Raw genomic sequence first — 9,704 nt, 5'->3', positions numbered from 1 at the left:
CTGGTTGAACTCGTGGGATAATTTTAATGGGAAAGTTAATCTTTTTAGAATGGATGGCTTACACTAAAATATGGCAAGGCTAGCATGTTAGCAAGGTAGATTTAAACTAAGGCTAGACAGAGAAAGGGCTATGATATTAGTAAAACATGAAATACAATTGATAGGAAAACATATACAATAGGAATAAAACATGAACGTATTTTAAAATCTATGATTAATTGTTACTATTGTAATACTAGGAGTATTAGAAATAAAACTGATGAATTCAAAGCAGTTGTGGAAACTGCTGATTTTCATATTAAATACCAGGCTACAGATTATTTATTTGAGATAGAGTATTGAAAAAAGGGGTAGGAGTAGCTTTATATGTGAGGAGTGAATTGCATCCTTTTGAGGTAAAGCATATTAAAGAAAATAGAACTGAGGTTGAGTCAGTTTAGATTGATGTTAGTGGATATACAGGGAAAAGTCTTGTAATTAGGATTTATTATAGATCATCAGGTCAGAATGTGGAAGTTAATGAGAAATTGTATAATGAGATGAGAATGGTTGCTGAAAAAGATATTGTTATGATTGGATATTTTAATTTTAGGGGTATTGATTGAGAAAATTTCGAGTCTGACAGTAAGAACATTATGAACTTTTGAATTTCTTTTTTTTTAGACTGTAGTGTGTGTAAAAGAAATTGATGTACCATATTGTCCACGATGTTGGACATTTCAGTACATATGCATGCGTGTCAGTGTGTGTGTGTGTGTGGTGTTACGTATTGGAATTTCAAATAGCCTGTAATTAAGTTAACTGATATATTTAAATTTAGTAGTTAAATTGTACTTTGGATTTAGTAGTTAAGTAAAAGCCGATACATAGTCAGTTTATGATATTTTCCAACAAGATTGATACACAGTTTTCTTTTTATACAAATATGTTTTAATATACACACAACAATACAATTTACAATAAGTCATTACAAACAATGATTTATAAACAAAGTTTCCCAAACTTACAAGCAATATAAATTCTTCCTTTTAGTCTGGAACTTCTTGGATATCTTATCGAGGGTTCACGATGAACGAGTTGATTACGAGTTGACGTAGGCATAATTCACTTAACGGGCAGCTAGCTAGCTTTGTCCTTCATTATTTATCGGCCACACACGTCGAGTTTTTCACGATGAATTTATATAATGTTTTCGTAAAAATATTAATGTCTGATGAGAATCCACTGAAGTTAAATGAGTTGTAATGTTCGAACTTTGTAAATGCTCCTGGGCAAATATTTGAAGTTTTCCGATTGATAAGCGTTATAACAATCACAGTTATAGCATCCAAAGTTTATAGCACACTGTCTATAGCAAGCTAATAATAGATACTCTCTTTGTTTGACTCGTCGCGTTGGTTATGTTTATAGGCGAGTGGAGGTTTTCTAGAAATTTCAGTTTTACGTAACGATACTGGTGCTAACACAAGCGTTTTACGTACACACATATTGTTGATTCTTACTCTCGAGAATCTCATACAAGTTTGGAGAATAGACAGGAGTTTCGCAATACATATTTAATAGTATAAGCCATGTATGTTAAACGTTGATATTAAAATAAATATATAATAACAAATTCGTTACAGTGGTGACAAACGTTCTACCAGAGATCATTATAATGTAAACGTATTTCACGATTGAGATAACACCGTACTGACAGTTAACAAATAAATTTTTCAAGACACTTTGCTAGTAAAGGAACCTCAACTTGGATATATGTTTTCTTTCTTTTTTTTTACCAGAGAACTATTTAAGATATGCAAAACTCTGTAGTAATTAGTATATACAATAACCTGAAGGCCACCTAATACTAAAAGGTTAATTTTAATGTAATCTTTTCTTTTCCTGGAATTCTTCTAAATTAGTTAAATCTCTTGAAAACGCATCCAGTCGGCTGATAGTGCACAGTAACTATGACAAGAAATTGAACAAATATATTATACTGTTTACCAAATATTTGTAATATAATAGAACTAGTGTTTGTACTGACCCCCAGTGGCACAGTGGTATGTCTGCGGACTTACAACGCTAGAAATCGGGTTTCGACACCCGTGGTAGGCAGAGCACAGATAGCATATTGTGTAGCTTTGTGATTAATTATAAACAAACAAAATTTATCATTAGTAGAATAGTAGAATTTGGTTATTGCGAGTGAATTACATGGCTGTTTGTAGAACTTTTGTTTGTTTATTTGCTGTTAAACACAAAGCTACAGAGTGAGTTACCTGTGTCATGCTTATCACAGGTATCGAATTCCTAAGTTTAGTTATAAGGCCCTCAAGTTTACCGCTGAGCCACAAGCAACCGAGGAAGGGGGTGTCTGTAAAGACTGATGTAAGTCTGGTTCACCTGCTAGAATTTTCCCATAAACACTATTAAAAATCTATTACAAACAGCTACACGAGGGCTATCTGCGCTAGCCGTCCCTAATTTAGCAGTGTAAGACTAGAGGGAAGGCAGCTAGTCATCACCACCCACCGCCAACTCTTGGGCTACTCTTTTACCAACGAATAGTGGGATTGACCGTCACTATATAACGCCCCCACGGCTGAAAGGGCGAGCATGTTTGGTGGTATGCGGATTCGAACCCGCGACCCTCAGATTGTGAGTCGAGCGTCTTATCCACCTGGCCATGCCGGGCCGTAAAATTTCTCTCCCTGGTGTAAAGCTGCAATTTTTCGGTATTATCTAATACACATGGAAATAAAATAGTGGGGTCTTAAGTGTTACAACATATACTTTTCAGTTAATTATTATTTAAAGAAATTGTGAGTGAAAACTATGTTCTGTATTCGTCGATTTGGAAAACATTATTACGTTTATCAATAAACCATTTTATATTCACTTCTAAGTTGAATTAGATCAGCTCACAGTAATAAACACCAGTGTCGTGTTTTGGAATTTCGCGCAAAGGCAAACAAACAATAACGTCTTTTCACCATATAAAGCCCCCCAGTGGCACAGCGGTATGTCCGCGGCTTACAACGCTAGAATCCGGGTTTCGATACCAGTAGTGGGCAGAACACAGATAGCCCATTATGTAGCTTTGTGCTTAAATACAAACAAACAAACAAACACCATATAAAAATTGTAAACATTCCTTTAAGTACAACACTATTGTTCTAATTTTATTTAATACAACACTATGTAACAATGATGTAATCTTGATACTCTCGTCCACATTGTGTATTTCATGGGCTGGGTTCTTTCTATTACTCTTTGTTATCTTCCTTGATGTAGTGGTGCAGGACGAACAATATTTATAAACAGGAATGCCCATATTCTATACACAACGGACAGCATGATTTGCCTTCTTGTTCACATTTTATATGTGGAAAATATTTATTTACAGTTCGATTTGAATTTCGCGCAAAGCTACACGGGGGCTATCTGCGCTAGGTGTCCCTAATTGAACAGTGAAAAACTAGAGGGAAGGCAGCTAGTCATCACCACCCGCCGCAAACCTTTGGGCTACTATTTTAACAACGAATAGTGAGATTGACCGTTACATTATAACGCCCCCACGGATGAAAGGGAGAGCATATTTGGTGGGACGGGAATTCGAGTCAAGCGCTCATACCACCTGGACATGCCGGGCCATTTTTTTTTTTGCTGTAGTTGATGTTATATTCATCAAATAATACAATGGATTTATACTGAAGTTATCACGCATCGTATTCTTGTGCAAAGTGACAAAATAGACAGTCTTTCTATATATCTGCTAGTAATTTTATCGATAGAGGACAATATTCTCACTTTTCCGACATTCGTTTACATAGAGAAAAGTGTTCTTTTAATATTTACTACTTATAATCCTTATGCATGGAGTGATATAGCGTTTTTTTTACATCTGCCTGTATTATTATATAAAGCATAAGTACTTGTTTTTTTGGGTTTTTTTACACCTGCCTGTATTCTTATATAAAGCGAAAGTACTTGTTTTACATCTGCCTGTATTATTATATAAAACAAAAGTATTTGTTTTTTTACATCTGCCTGTATTATTATATAAAAGTCCTCCGGTGGGACAGCGGTAAGTCTTCGAATTTACAACGCAAAAATCAGGGGTTCGATTCCCCTCGGCGGACACAGCAGATTGCCCGATGTGGCCTTGATATAAGACAAACACACTTTTATATGAAGCGAAAGTATTTATTTTTGACATCAACTGACATTCTTTTGCATAGACAACATAAGTATTTTTATACATGCTGTTTTCTTATGCAACACAGAAAGTGTTTCTTTTATACACGTTAACAAAACTATACTTAGCTTTTTAACATATAGTTTGTAATCTATGTATGATAGATATTTTCTCGCAAACAGTTTTTCATCGTGAAGTCTGTCGTACGGTACGAAGTTTTGAAACAGCTATATATATATATATATATGGGTAATAGATTTATTTCGTTACAACGTTTCGTCTCTAGCAGTAAGACATGATCACGTACAACGTTTAAGGTACAAGTACATTAAACTTATAAATACATCCAGTCCATTAATTTGGTTTATGATACCAGCTCCCTCTGGTTTTAAATGTAATTAACTTAATACAAATACAATGTCGCTCAGTGGCACAGCGGTATATCTGCGGACTTACAACGCTAGAAACTGGATTTCGATATCCGTGGTGTGCAAAGCACAGATAGCCCATTGTGTAGCTTTGTGCTTAACTTCAAACAAGGACGTCTTATTAAATGTTAGGTTTAATTATTCGATTCCTAGTGTTTCCAGATTTTTTTTATTTTGTTTCACTATATAGGGTGGTAAAAATACCCTGCACACAGATTTTCCCCTCATCTTTATATATATATTCATACATCCAATAGCGAATGTTCTGCTTTATAAACATTAAATAGAACTTAGCATAAATTAACAGCATCTTAATAATTATAACAAGTACTTTTATGATACCTAGCAAAGATAAATTCGCACACAATAAATGTCTTTTTGCACGTCTTTGTTGAAGTTAATATTTTTTGTTTAAAAATAAATACAACGTATTTACAGCAAACACTGCAAAATCGAACGTTTTACATACCACACAGGTTGTTTAACCTGTTTAATGAATGATATTAATGTCTTTGTGTAGGAAACACGTGTGTGTTTGAATTTTTTTTTAATATTTTTCCACCAGACGTTGTTACAAATAAAGCGGTTCTCTCAGCCTGTACACTGGACTCCGAGTGGTTGTACTGCCATGATTAGTTAGGACACAACGCAGGCATGTTTCGAGAGTAAAGCAGCAAGTTCCGAAAGGCAGTAACGTCTTATCTCTAGCCCGCCACACAGACCAGGCGTATCATGGCTAACCTTGGGCCCAGCTGTCAGCAGAAGGTTTATTAAAGACTAGGTATGCCGCTTGGCGATTCTTGTTTGACTTGGCGACCATTAGCGACCATAGTGCCGCAGGCCAAGGGCTAGGGAAGGGCAAAGCGGTTGGAATGAGGCTTTAAACAAACATCAGCAGTCATGCTTGTTAGACGTGGTCTGGCAGAGAATTAAGACTATCTATCATCGAACCCCACCCCCCAGAAAATCCAGCTTGCTTTCGAGATAAGTAGGATGGCTTCCTTAAGACAACGAACGAGACTAGGCCATAAAACGGAGACACAGAACGCTATCATTATGAACACGTAACAAATACAAGAAACTTGAGCACCACAAATATTTACGTACAGTTAATCGATTTTATTACGTAACACGTCTTTGTTAGACGTGTTGTGACTTGATTTTTTTAATACATTTATACTCTAAAATTTATTATGCTTGGCGTTCGTTTTATTTAACGATTTAGCATTCACCAAATCAAGAAAATTGTTTATTTCTTTCTTTATCTGTTTGTTTTAGAACAAAGCTACATCGAGCTACGTACTGTTTCCACCGCTGGAATCGAACCCCGGATTTTAGCGTAGTAGCACTTCCGTAAACTTACCGCTGTCCCACCGAAGGACTTAAAGATTACCCATGCTGACAATCTACTCGGTGCATTAACTTTCTATTACATTATATATATATATAAACAGTTTTTGTAGTGTTTAAATAGACTCAGTTCATATTTATTTTCTTATACGTTTTGATTTCATAATTTTATGGAAAGCTACATAAAGGTTTTTTTTACCGCATCTAGTCGTCCCTAATTCTGAAATGATACAATATAGGAAAGACAGAAACCCAACATTACTCTCCACCATATCTTGTTTAAATCAGTAGTGGAATTTCGCAGTCACTATTATAGCCTAACCACGGCTCTAAAACGTATGTTTTTTAGGCAACGGGTGACGAACCATGAATGCTTGGCTTCACAATCTGCGCGTTGTTAACCATTATATCGTGCCCGGTTCACTTATGTATTTATCTATAGAGAAAAACAATTTTTGTTACTAAATAATCATTTAGTATCACATAATAATCATATCTATGTTTTTAATTAAATAAATACACCATTTCGAATTATAGCTATGAGTTTAAATTTCGTAGTTGTAAAAAATGTGATACTCTGTGAGAGTTATCCAAACTTAAAGATCCGTTTATACAATTTTTTCGTTTCATTGAGGTTTCGGTGACTAAATAATTATTCATCATCGATGGCCAACAACTTCGGTCTGTTGTCCCTACGCCTTCTTCTATATAAATCGGTTCAATTGTCCCTACATCTTCTTCTATATAAATCGGTTCAATTGTCCCTACATCTTCTTCTATATAAATCGGTTCAATTGTCCCTACATCTTCTTCTATATAAATCGGTTCAAATGTTCCTACATCTTCTTCTATATAAATCGGTTCTGTTGTCCCTACGTCGTCTTCTATATAAATCGGTTCTGTTGTCCCTACGCCTTCTTCTATATAAATCGGTTCAATTGTCCCTACATCTTCTTCTATATAAATCGGTTCAAATGTCCCTACATCTTCTTCTATATAAATCGTTTCTGTTGTCCCTACGTCGTCTTCTATATAAATCGGTACTGTTGTCCCTACATCTTCTTCTATATAAATCGGTTCAATTGTCCCTACATCTTCTTCTATATAAATCGGATCAATTGTCCCTACGTCTTCTTCTATATAAATAATCTCAAAGTGCATACCAGCATTACGATAATGATTTTCTCCTTTTTACAAGGTATCACTTTCATGGCCCGGCATGGCCAGGTGGTTAGGGCGCTCGACTCGCAATATGAGAGTCACGGGTTCGAATCCCCATCCCACCAAACATGCTCGCCCTTTCAGCCGTGGGGGCGTTAAAAAGTGATGGTCAATCCCACTATTCGTTGGTAAAAGAGTAGCCCAAGAGTTGGCGGTGAGTGGTGATGACTAGCTGCCTTCCCTCTAGTCTTACACTGCTAAATTAGGGACGGCTAGCGCAGATAGCCCTCGTGTAGCTTTGCGCGAAATTCAAAAACAAACAAACCGAATGCCAACAGAAATATTCTTCTTCTGGCAAGGTTTGGAGGAGAATAAAACAAAAATCATCATGATTCCAAGCTATTACCGCAGTAAAAGATGGTCCAACCTAAAACTATATAGCGGTCCGAGTATATACTAAAGATGTTTGAGTAACAAAAGATCCTTATAAAAGTCAAGCCACGTAGAAACTTTTTAACGTACCAGCCGATTTTAGCAACCTGCATCTCTCAACAATGTCATTGTGTTAACTAAACTATGTAACTTACTAACCGAATTTTAGCAACCTGCGTCTCTGAACAATGTCATTGTGTTAACTAAAATATGTAGCTTACTAACTGAATTTTAGCAACCTGCGTCTCTGAACAAAGTCATTGTATTAATTAAACTATGTAGCTAACTAATCGAATTTTAGAAACCTGCGTCTCCGAACAAAGTCATTGTGTTAACTAAACTATGTAACTTACCTACCGAATTTTAGAAACCTGCGTCTCTGAACAATGTCATTGTGTTAACTAAACTATGTAACCTACTAGCCGAATTTTAGCAACCTGCGTCTCTGAACAATGCCATTGTGTTAACTAAACTGGCATTAATAAAAGCACGCGAGAAATAAACGGTTATGTTAGGCTCAGTCGAAAGTTTCTACTTGGTAAAATATGCCGATTATAACTTTCCAATCATTATCTAGCTCGCTAGTAAGTTCATCTGAATAATTTTGTTAATAATCAAAATACAAATTGACACGAGCATTAAAGGAATACATGTTCACAATTTGAAGGAAACATTTTATTAATCAACTCATATTTCATCTTCCACGTTGTTGGTTACCTGCTCTTAAACAGTGAAATGTTTAGGTTTTTGTTTCGTTTTTTTTCGTACGCTTATCTACAATACACTAGTCATACATTTTCGCCCACATTACAGCTTTTGTAAATTATTCTGTTTGTTTAAAGTTAAGCACAAAGCTACACAATGGGCTATCTGGGCTCTGCCCACCACGGGTATCGAAACCCGGATTCTAGCGTTGGAAGTCCGCAGACATCCCACTGTGCCACTGGGGGGGGGGGGGGGAGCAAATTATTCGGAGACAACAGAATTGTCTTTTACAAGTTAATTGTAGCCTCATCATTCGGTACGGTTTCTTTATTTAATTTATTTTACCATTCTGTTAATTATATAAATAAAACACTGTTACACATTATTACATTAGAATCCAAGTACAGTTTCGGTTTGAAATAATTTGTGTTTAAATTTGTAAGATCTTATTACTAATTTTGCAGTATTTTGAATGAAGGTATATGTTTTTATTATATTTAGCTCTGGTGCCCATATTAAGTTACTCGATCTTACAATAATCCGTTATATTTTTTTTGTGTTTGTAATTCATACAAACTTAACTTGAAACTACTGGACGAAATATAAATATATTTATCATAAAGTGAGCGCTGAAGTATTTACATACTAAATCATATATAGCCAAATACTTAATGTCTCAACTGTTGTATAGTTTTATGTTTTATGTTATTTCACTGGATTTAGGAATGCGTTTCTTAATGCTCGTGCTACACTATCATGTTTATTAGGTTAAACAAAAAATAAGAGTGGCTATTAACTTGAGAACTCACGAAGAAAGACGACTGACTCCTCACAATCGTAAGATACAAAATAATGCTTGTGTGTGTGTGTGTAGGGGGTAATTGTTTTTAAATGTTATTTCACCATATTTCAGTAATTTGTGACCAACGACTTTCTTTCAAAGTATTTAAGATGTAGCTTTAACTCGTACGCAAATTTTGAGTTCAGAATTAAGATTATGTGTGAAAACCCCACACCAAGGATTATGTGTGAAAACCCCACACCAAGGATTATGTGTGAAAACCCCACACCAAGGATTATGTGTGAAAACGAGAATTTTCATCCTTTCGATTACATTTGATATCGTTGAAAATTGGTTGTAATCGTTTTTTGTAATGAATACAATACTAAAATATACCAGTTAGTTGAAAATTTCATTGCCTCGTTTCAAGTTCATGAGGTCATAAACACAAAACAATTCAGATAGATGATTGTATTATGACACACTCAGAGCAGTAGTAACAATGCACTGTTAAAGTTAAGTAAACATCGTGACGTTTATATATCATAATGTCACGTGAACCTTTAGAGAGTGATTTTTTTGTGTGTGTACCTAATATTATCTGAGCTCAGATTTTAATATCTTCTTTGTGCATGTAGTAAAAATACTACTTTCGTAACGTCGC

This window comes from Limulus polyphemus, unplaced genomic scaffold (assembly GCF_000517525.1).
Source record: "Limulus polyphemus unplaced genomic scaffold, Limulus_polyphemus-2.1.2 Scaffold72, whole genome shotgun sequence".
Taxonomy (NCBI): Eukaryota; Metazoa; Arthropoda; class Merostomata; order Xiphosura; family Limulidae; genus Limulus; species Limulus polyphemus.
Note: the sequence above shows the minus strand (reverse complement) of the source record.